The sequence below is a fragment of the Bos indicus genome, chromosome 28 (genome assembly GCF_029378745.1).
Source record: "Bos indicus isolate NIAB-ARS_2022 breed Sahiwal x Tharparkar chromosome 28, NIAB-ARS_B.indTharparkar_mat_pri_1.0, whole genome shotgun sequence".
In the NCBI taxonomy this organism is placed as follows: domain Eukaryota; kingdom Metazoa; phylum Chordata; class Mammalia; order Artiodactyla; family Bovidae; genus Bos; species Bos indicus.
In genome coordinates this window covers 5,607,216-5,617,058 of record NC_091787.1, presented here as the reverse complement: position 1 = coordinate 5,617,058, position 9,843 = coordinate 5,607,216, and the positions used below count along the sequence as shown (strand labels likewise).

Here is a 9,843-nt window from a genome sequence, read left to right as displayed (position 1 = left end):
TGAACTCTGGGCTTCTTTGCACCTTTTAGAGGAAGATAGGTAAGATTGATGTTGGAATTATTTCAGAGGGAGTTGATGTGCTAATTCAGAATTGTAAAGAGCACTACTCCCTTGAGTTTGTTGCTGTAGGTACTCTTAGGATATTATGAATTCATAGGAGAAAAAAGACTTGAAAGACAGAAATGAGGCTTAGAGAACAGGGAATCTTGACCTGAGGGAAGGTGGAGGTGAAGAGATGAAATTCAGGATTGTTCACTCTGGCTTTTATGCAAATACATTTTCATACTTCAGAGTTTATATTCTTCTTTAAAACTTCAGGGAAGTTTATAGCTTTAATAGAAAAAAGAGTTTTTTTCAGTAAGATATTCTAAGGCCAAAATGATGAGCTGATGTATTAATGCATGCATGCATGCAGGCTAAGTCGCTTCAGTCCTGTCTGACTCTTTGCGACCCTATGGACCATAGCCTGCCAGGCTCCTCTGTCCATGGCATGAATACTAGAGAGGGTTACCATGCCCTCCTCCAGGGGATCTTCCCAACCCAGGGATCAAACCCGCATCTCCTTGCAGCTCCTGTATTGCAGGCAGGTTCTTTACTGCTGAGCAAGTGGGGAAGCCCCGATATATTGAAAGATGCTATAGTTCCACAGGCTTTAGCTAAGTTTCCTTTCCCTGAAAAAGCAAGAAACAGATGGGCTGCAGGAAAGAAGACCAGGGAGGGGAGACACACACATTACATCCAGTAGGATTTCCAGAATATGTTCTTTGGTGAAGGAGATCCCAAATCATCCCTAGGCTTGGTCTCTTGAAGATCTCAAGGTCTGCCAGAAGGCGAACACCTTGTAGGTCTGGCCTTGGGTGGGATCACCACCATCCAGAATTGGCCAGGCCCGGCCAAGGGACTTTGTCATATTTGCTACGGCCTAGAATGTTCTGGAAGGCTGCATGTGACCTTGGTTCTGGGAATGCAAGAAACTCTGAAGGGCTTTCATAAATGCTCACAGCAGTTTACTGTCAACCATAAGCATTTTAAAAAATGCTGCCAAATTTGATAGTGGCCCAAGGGCTTGTGAAAGTGAAGTGAAAGTCGCTCAGTTGTGTCTGACTCTCTGCAACCCCATGGACTGTATAGTCCATGGAATTCTCCAGGCCAGAATACTGGAGTGGGTAGCCTTTCCTTTCTCCAGGGGATCGTCCCAACCCAGGGATCGAATCCAGGTCTCCTGTATTGCTGGCAGATTCTTTACCAGCTGAGCCACAAGGGAAGCCCAAGAATACTAGAGTGGGTAGCCTATCCCTTCTCCAGCAGATCTTTCTGACCTAGGAATTGAACCAGGGTCTCCTGCATTGTAGGCAGATTCTTTACCAACTGAGCTATGAGGGAAGCCCACTTAGGCTTTTTCAATTTGAGTTTGCAAGACTAATGACCAAATCACTTTGCTGTATACCTGAAACTAACACAACATTGTTAATCAACTATACTCCAATATATAAAAAAAACGTTAAAAACCAAACTAGCCTATGGCTAAGGTTTATATATATATATATATATATATATATATATATGAAATTAACCACTGATGTCCTCTCGTAAGATTTTGGACACTCCTGGATTTCATATCTTTAATAGTTTAGTTATGCTTGATGCACTAATAAATTTTGTCTGTAGGCACTTTTCTTTAAACTTTCTGTAGACATATTTTAAACTAATGTATGTCAGAGCAGTCACCTCATCACTGGTTATATTTATAGCTTTTTCATAAGCATTGTTTATTTTCTATCAAAATATGCTTTGGTTGTTGATCAAAACTACAATAAAGGCTTCCTTATTAGATCACTATGGACATTCAGGAGTAAGTCAAGGCTTCTTCCTCATCTATCAGACAGTGGACAGTGCAGCCTCAGCACCAAGAGCCACCTTGGTGACAATCCATCAACTCACGCAGTCACTGCCTTAGGAGTCCAAAGGCTGAGGGGGGCGTGGCTCTTTTCCTCAAGGCCCTTAGAACAGTGGGAAAAATGACAACGCGAGCAGTTCTGTGAAGAGTGAGAAGAACTATGGTGTGAAGGGGGGGGGTCTGTTCTCCCTTGGCTCCTGCAGGAAGCGTCCGTCCATGGCTGCTCCTGTGTCCACATCTCTAGTAGAATATCTGCCATGTGTGGGGATGGGCACAGGTGAGATGGAGAGATGATGAAGAGCAGGGCCTAGTCCTCTGAATGTTTATCCCCAGCACCTGTTGGAACATCACAGGGTCTCCACACGTTTGTTAATAAACTGCAAACTTGGTATATACTGCTAATGAGGTGACAGGAGAACACAGAAGTTCGGTCATGTCACAATATTGCTCTCTGGCATGTTTTATTAAACGCATTCCCATATTGTATAGCCCTCTTTTACAGAGATATAAAAGGCTGTACAATGTTTACATGCTGTAGATCACAGAGAAATATAGCATGGGAGGGACCGCCCCTAACTTTTAAGAGGGTTATGTTCTAGGGTGTGTTTGGGATGGGGAAGTACTGAGAACATTATCTCTCCAGGAAGAACCTCCAGAAAAGGAGGAACTGAAAAGAAAACTCTGAATTCAGTCTCAGGAAACACAATCCCAGCGGCTGGGCCACAGTGAAGCCGGCTCAGGAAACCCAACGGTGGGACTGGAAGGTATGGTATCGTCTACATGGCAGTCTATTCCTGTTACTGAACCTTTAGGCACAGTCAACTCCAATATAGCTTCAAAAGTCCTCAGAGATCCTTTAATCTTTTAGCAACCAATTCAAGTGTCGAGCAAATTACAGTTTCAAGATAGTTTCAGGTAAAGCTTCCTGGGTGATCAACATGTCCTAACAAAGTAGAAAAGGTGGGTAAAAAAAGTTCATTTTCTCTCCATCGAGATCAGGATCTAAGAGCAGTTCTCCTCTGGGTGGAGGGCGGCCTGGAGGCGGAGTGGGCGGGCCCGGGGGCTGGGCTGGGGCTCCCGGACCGCACGCCTTTCCCAGCCCCCTTCCAGACTCGGAACGCTCTGTTGGCAGCATTCCTGCGCGCTGGCATCGCCCGACCTCTTGCATGTTTCTCAGTGCATCCCCCCACTCCAGCTCCTGGGGGCAGAGGGCCGCCGGGGACGTCCGGGGAGCCCTGGGAGTGGGCACACAGTAGAGTTCGCCCCTCCTGCCGTCTTCCCGTGAACCAGCGATGCGGCAATCCTGGAGCAGGTGCCTGCGTAGGACCCGGCAGCTGTGTCGTCGGCCGGCGACGCTCAGGCTCTCCTGGGAGGTGTGTGTGTGGAGGGGGGTGGGGGGCGGGGACCCGGCGCCGTGGGGGTGGGGCGGGGTGGGGCGCGATTCCGGAGAGTGTAGGCCCGGCAGGGACACTGCCAGGGGGCGGCGCGGAGCCAGATCCGAGGGTGTGTATGCGTGTGTGTTTCTCCCTGACTCTTTGGTCAGGTCTTTATTCAAAATGAGCTGTCCAAAATGAGTTGACCTTCAGGGGATAAACAGACAAGTTTGTGCAGCAGGATTCTTCTCTTCCGTGGTGGGTTTTCTGCGGGGCTTCCCAGTGGTCGGTTTCTTGGTTTCTGCAGCCTCCCCCACCCCCACGCCTCCGCCGACCTCCCCCCCCCCCCCCCCCCCCCCCCCCCCCCCCCCCCCCGCCAAAGACTTCTTCAGTTTCTTTACAAATACAGCCTCCTTTCCTTTCTTCCCTACTAAAGGCTTCTTGCCTGGAACCCCTCCCCATCTGATCTGGCTTCTAGATCCACTGCTGCCCTATCCTCCTGGAGGTTTGATTCTTAGCCTGCCCAGGTGCATGGCCTTTGCACGTGGGTTTAGTTAGATTCAACATAATTCTCAGGCTTCTCAGTGGATTCTTTTTCAGGACCCTGCGATAACTCTCCTTGCTTGGTGCTCTGGGACTTTTTTTTTTTTTTTCCTCTAATTTTATTTTATTTTTAAACTTTACATAATTGTATTAGTTTTGCCAAATATCAAAATGAATCCGCCACAGGTATACATGTGTTCCCCATCCCGAACCCTCCTCCCTCCTCCCTCCCCATACCATCCCTCTGGGACTTTTAAAAATTCTCCCAAGGTCTGTGTTGAGCATCTCGTGCATGGGAAGGTTGTAGTTACTCTTGAAAGAGGTGCCATACAGATCATCTCACTTGCTGAAAGCAAATTCGAAACGGTGCCCACCAGGAGCAAGTTTCAAAATGTTCAGTTTGTCTACATTAAGCAGAGTAATTCCTTTTAAGGGGAAGGGAGAATTAGGGAGCCAGCGATGTTCCTCAAGGCCTTGCTACCATCTTCCCAATGATACGAGATAAGGAGTCCCCTGCCCTGCGCACAGCCCACGCTCATCTGCTCAAAGGCGGAGACCTGCTGATATTATTCCAGGCCTTACGTTTCTGAAGAAGCCAAAGAGCCCCCTTGTTCCTCTCATCGCCTTCAACATCATCTTCAATCAACAAATGAAGTTCAGGACTTCCTCAATACGGTGACCTTTAGCCGTGACCAGCCCGGTAAGGCCGAGGCAGCCAGGGCAAAGCAGATGGCACACCACTGCGGGGCCAACGTTTGGTTGGCTCAACGTGCGGGCCCCACGACGCGTCAATTTCCCCAGTTAAGAATCACATTTCTCAAATTGTAGGAATTAAAAAAAGATTATGTCTTGCTCAGTAAGAATTTTCGGCAACTGTCGCTGAGAACCCAGTAAGACGCCAATTACGACATCACTGCAACAGATTTCGGGATTTTTAACTTATCGCTGCCAGAGGGGCGAAAACGAATCCCAAGGAGGACGGAGACAGCGTTCCCGCACCGCGGGTGCAGGTAGGCTGGCCCCCGCCTGAGGTCGCGGGCGCCGCGCCGCTCGCAGCCCCCTCCCCTCAGGAGGAGCGCCGAGCCCCTCTGGGCCGCGCCGCGCCAGTGCACCGCGGGGCCTGGGAACCGCGCACCGGCTGCGCGCGGAGTCCCGCGGGGCGGCGGGACGGACGGCGCCCGCTCCCAATCGCGGGGCGGGGCCGAGGGGGCCGGCGGGCGGTGGCCAATGGGAGGCGGCGGAGCGGACGGGGGGCGGGGCCGCCGGGCGGGCGGGCCGCGGCGTCGGGAGCCGGCGCTGCAGAGTGGGAGCCCGGGAGGAGCCGGCGGAGCCGGAGGAGGACGGAGGAGGAGGAGCAGCGCCGCGCCCCCGCCCCGACCGCTCGCCCGCCCGCTCTCTCAAGCGCAGGCCGATCGCTCCAGCCGCAGCCGGCGGGTCCCGGCCGCCTCCCGCCGGAGCCCGGCGCGGGCAGGGTCCGGGCCGATGGGCAGCCCCGGGCAGCGGCGGGTGGCGAGAAGGCGGCCCCGGTAGGCGCCGCCGCGAGCTCGCGGGCTGCAGCAGGTCGCGGCGGACTGCGTCTCCGAGGTGCGTTCGGGGCGACGAGCGACGGGAGGCGAGGCGGGGTCCGCTCGGGAGTCTCCGGGTCGTGTCCCGGGACCGTCTCGAAGTGAGGGGCTGCCCTTGGGGGCACCTCAGGGGGCCGACCGCGCGGCCGGGGCGCGGGGCGGGGGTCCGACTGGCAGATGCGCCCGTGCTCCGGAGTCCGGGGTGAAAGAGGAGCCGTCGCCGTTCGTTCTCAAAGTTATCGATCGGCTGAAAGGTTATCCCGGTCTCTTTGACGCGAGCACTAAACGAGGACTCTCCGGGCGCGCAGCGACTCCTCCGTGACTAACCCGAGAAAAGAGAGAAAGGTTGCCCGGCGCGGCTCCCCGGCGCGCCGGGCGGGGTTACTTGCTGAACTTGCTGCAGGGTTTATTCCCCGGAAAGACGGTGTGCCCGGGGCGCGAGCCCTCGCAGCTCCCGCCCGTCTTTGTAAGGTCCCAAGCGGCCAGCGAGCTCCCTTCCTTGTGGCCCGACGGCTCCCCGGCTCCCCTGGGTCGGCAGCTCGCTCCATCCTCCGCTCCCGGTCCTGCTTGGGGGCCCCGCGTATCCTTGAAGCTAGTTTGGCCAGGTCCTGGGAGTATCCCCTTGAGCACCTACAGATTAATTTCAACCGCGCCGCAAACCCAAAGAATCAATCTCGGTTCATCATCTGTGAGCGAGAGCCGATGCTTCTCGGGAAGAGAAAACAAGTTGGCATGGCCCCTCTGGGAGATATTTGTCATCATTAACCTGCTTCAGTTAAATTAATTCAGCCCAAGATGACTCCAGCGTGAGTACTGGAAACATCAAGTGCATTGGCCACGGAATTGTGGTCACCAAACAATCTGATTTTGGTCAAAACGCAATTGTAGACTTTTTGAATTTTGTTTAGACTTAGACATGGTTTTTGATAAGGATGGCCTTTTTTAAACAAAGAATTTTGGTGATTCTCATAGGTTTGCTCAGTAAGTTCCAAATAGTCACTTAGATTTTTCTTTTCTTTGCCTCTTTTGTCTGCAGTTTTCATTTCTAAATGTTAACACTAGATGGCTTTCTTATGACAGGCATTTAGTAAACTGTGCTTTTGAGTTGGCTGTCTGCAATCCAGGTAGTACTTTTTCCGGTTTTACAGTCAGTAATGGGAGAAAAAAAATCCCCAAAACTGTTGCTTTCTTTGAAATATATTATTTCCCTGTAAAACTAATATTTATGTAGGTGTCATAAAGTGGTCTGTTACTTCTGGTGTTTCTAAAGATGTATTTCAGGAGACAACTTGGTTACTGTTTTTAGTCACAAATTTAAAGATGTCTGTTTTTACTTGAAAAATTTAAAGTTCTACCATGAGACTTAAAAAAAAATTCTATTTATATAACATTTCTACTAAGGATGTTTTCTGCTTACCTTAGAAGCTAGTTGCTTGATTCAAAACAGTATAAAAGAATGTAATTCATGAGAAAGTGCAATCTTTCTTGAGTTTTTGGTACGCATAATATTGATTCTTTCTAAAGACTCTGTGGATGCATTTCGGGGAAGAGATGTTGTTGAAATATACATGTATGAGTCAAACATTGTGTTGGGGCCATTTTTATTTCCGCAACTGATATTGGATTGGGTGTTTCATTTCTAAGCACAACCCTTTTTTTCAAAAGTACCATGACTTGTAGTTGGCCATTTAGGTAGCAGCAGGTTCTTAATTTTGTGTTTTCAGGACTTTTTCTCTAAAGTAAGACCATGGCAGCCTGTCCAAATCTTGCCTAGGTAGGCAGACTCATTGAGAAGCTGGAGAAATACCTCAGCATTTCTCATAGCTCTTACTTATTGTGTGTGTGTCTTACCCAGCTTAAAATATGATATGTTAAATTTGTTGGTTCTAAATTAGAGCATATTCACAAATAGCTGGGGGAAAAAAAAATAGACCTCTCTCGCAAACATCTGGAAAGTATGGAATGAAATGAAATCAGAAACAGCTTTTATCAGTACCCACATGCTACCTATAGATGGGGTGAAATGAACTTGGATAAGAAGCAGTGTAAGCATTTGGTGTAGAAAATAAACCAGGAGATAAATTGCAGGTGTGGAAGTGGAGCTTCTGGCTTTATAGTATGGGCTGCACATTTTCTGTAGTTGATTTAAGTGTAAATTTTCCATCAAGTGCTTTTGATGTGTTTAAATCTTAGCCTTTCTCAAAGAGCTATAATTTTCTGGAATGAAAGAAGGAAATTGTCAGCATCATGATTTGACTTTTATGGTACTTATTGTAGTTAAAGCTGTGTAATACCGTTTGTGAGTTTTATTTTCTTTTGAGACTGGAATGGTATTTAGAAGGCTTCCCTGATACCTGAGCTTGATCAGCACCTGTCCACCTTGAGGCATCTCTTTACCTGAGGTCAAAGGGTTATTGGGTTATTCTTTTTGGAAATCTATCTATTCTTCAAAGTGAGGAAATAATAGTGAGGTATCTTGAAAGGGCAATGGGCTGGTAATTGAAACTGGTTTTAGAGTTCTGTGTTTGGTCATCAAAACTCATTTAAAGGGGTGCGTTTCCTGCATACTTTCCAGAGAACTGTGTGTTTATGTAGATACAGCCCCCTCGTCCCCAGTCGTAATTGATAGATGAAAAGGGTTTTTGTGTGTGTGTGTTTTTTTTTTTTTTGAGATTGAGGAAGGCATTGTGTCTTTGAACTTATGATCTGCTTAAGGTGGTGGTTTAGAATTACAAATCCCTTCAAAGACATGATGAATTTGAAGAAAATTTAGACTATTATTGTCAACTGAAAAGCAAAGTTTTTTTTTTTTCCTGTTTTGAACTTGAATGAAATATGAAATACATGCCTAAAGAATATAGGGAACCATATTCCAGATTTTCTCCTTCTATTAATGAACCTGTTCCCTTACAGGGTGATGTGACAGGAACCTCTGGCTTCCTGCTTCTAGGGCCTGGCACAGACGAGCTTGGATAAAGTTTTTTCATGATCCCTTTCAGCACCAAATTTTAGGTTTCTTTAATGTTTTAAATAAATGTATATATAGAGTAATGAACATGACTGATTGGGTTAGCTTATGTTTTTTCATGATTGTCTTTTCTTTCTTTGATTTATAATAAGTTGGTATGGTGGTTTAGTGCCTGCCAAGCAGGAGACCTAGGTTCGATCCCCCAGTTGGGATGACCCCCTGGAGAAGGAAATGGCAACCCACTCCAGTATTCTTGCCTGGGAAATACCAGGGACAGAGGAGCCTGGTGGGCTACAGTCCATGGGGTCACAAAGACATACCTGACTTAGCATCTAAACAGCAAAGCTGGCACGTGAACATTCATGAGAGTTACACCTGACTTAGTTTACACCTGGAAATCTGGGATTCAGAAATTGCTTTTCTGTTACAGTGACATTTAGCTGTGACCCCCTTTTGAAGGGAGGATAACAGTGCGATAGGAATTAAATGCCTCGTACATTCAGAGATAAATTATTTTGATCCTTTGTGAACTTGATTCATAAACTTTGGTTCCAAAGAGTGGTCCAAGGAAGCCAGATCTTACAGGAGAGGTTCTGTTTCTTGAGAGGTTTCACATTTAGTGTGACCCACTTCCTTTATATACGTGTGTATGTGCGCGTGCATGTGTGCTAAGTCGCCTCAGTCGTGTCTGACTTTTTCTGATGCTATGGACTGTAGCCCACCAGGCTCCTCTGTCTATGGGATTCTCCAGGCAAGAGCACTGGAGTGGGTTGCCATTCCCTTCTCCAGGGGATCTTCCCAACCCAGGGATCGAACCAGCCTCTCTTATGTCTCCTGCATTGGCAGCAGGTGGGAAGCCTCTGTGTGTGTGTGTGTGTGTAGTAGTAGTAGTAGTAGTAGTAGTAGTTGCTCAGTGTGTCCCAGCCCAGGGATCAGGCGAATTCTTTACTGTCTGAACCACCAGGCAAGCCCCACGTGTGTTATGTGTGTGTATGTGTGTGTGTGTGTGTGTGTGTGTGTATATAAAATCTCCCCCCCCCCCCGACCATACAACATTGTATAGCTAATTTGGGTGATAGCAAAGAAGAAGATGTGCAGAAAGTTGAGTTTAGTTGTCATAGCATCTCTTTACCACATAAATCCATAAGGTTATCCTTTCATGTCATTCCTATACTTTTTGTTTCTGTCTACTTCTAAAATTAAAAATCAGAGACAAAAATTAAATTTTATAGGTTGTCAGATTTGCCACTTTTTATGTTGCTACGTACATATATTGAAAATTAACAGCAGCAATTCCTGTCTATTGTCAAGGTTTTACATCAAGATACACTGATATACCAAGAAGAAATGAACAAAAAAAGGGAGGACATGTATGTATGTTTTCATTACTGATGTAGGGAAAGTTCTTCGTTCAGAGAGGGCATAGGTTAAAATTACTCCCACAGGTGTATATACCACCATACGCAGACACTTTTCCTTTTGCATAGATCAGTGAAA

At 47.7% G+C, this 9,843-nt stretch overlaps 1 protein-coding gene across 8 annotated transcripts in view; it reads left to right on the top strand.

Moving 5' to 3' along the window:
- The first annotated feature begins 3,004 nt into the window (after nt 1–3,004).
- Nucleotides 3,005–9,843, top strand: part of SIPA1L2 (signal induced proliferation associated 1 like 2) — a 246,883-nt gene continuing 240,044 nt past the window's right edge. For 3 of the 8 annotated variants that reach the window (XM_070781986.1, XM_070781988.1, XM_070781984.1), the window contains exon 1: nt 5,131–5,397. The gene's annotated coding sequence lies outside the window, so the exon portion shown is untranslated. Of the gene's footprint in view, nt 3,271–5,129; nt 5,398–9,843 lie in introns of those variants that run through there. The other 5 variants (XM_019954072.2, XM_019954071.2, XM_019954068.2 and 2 more) reach the window with 3 other exon arrangements.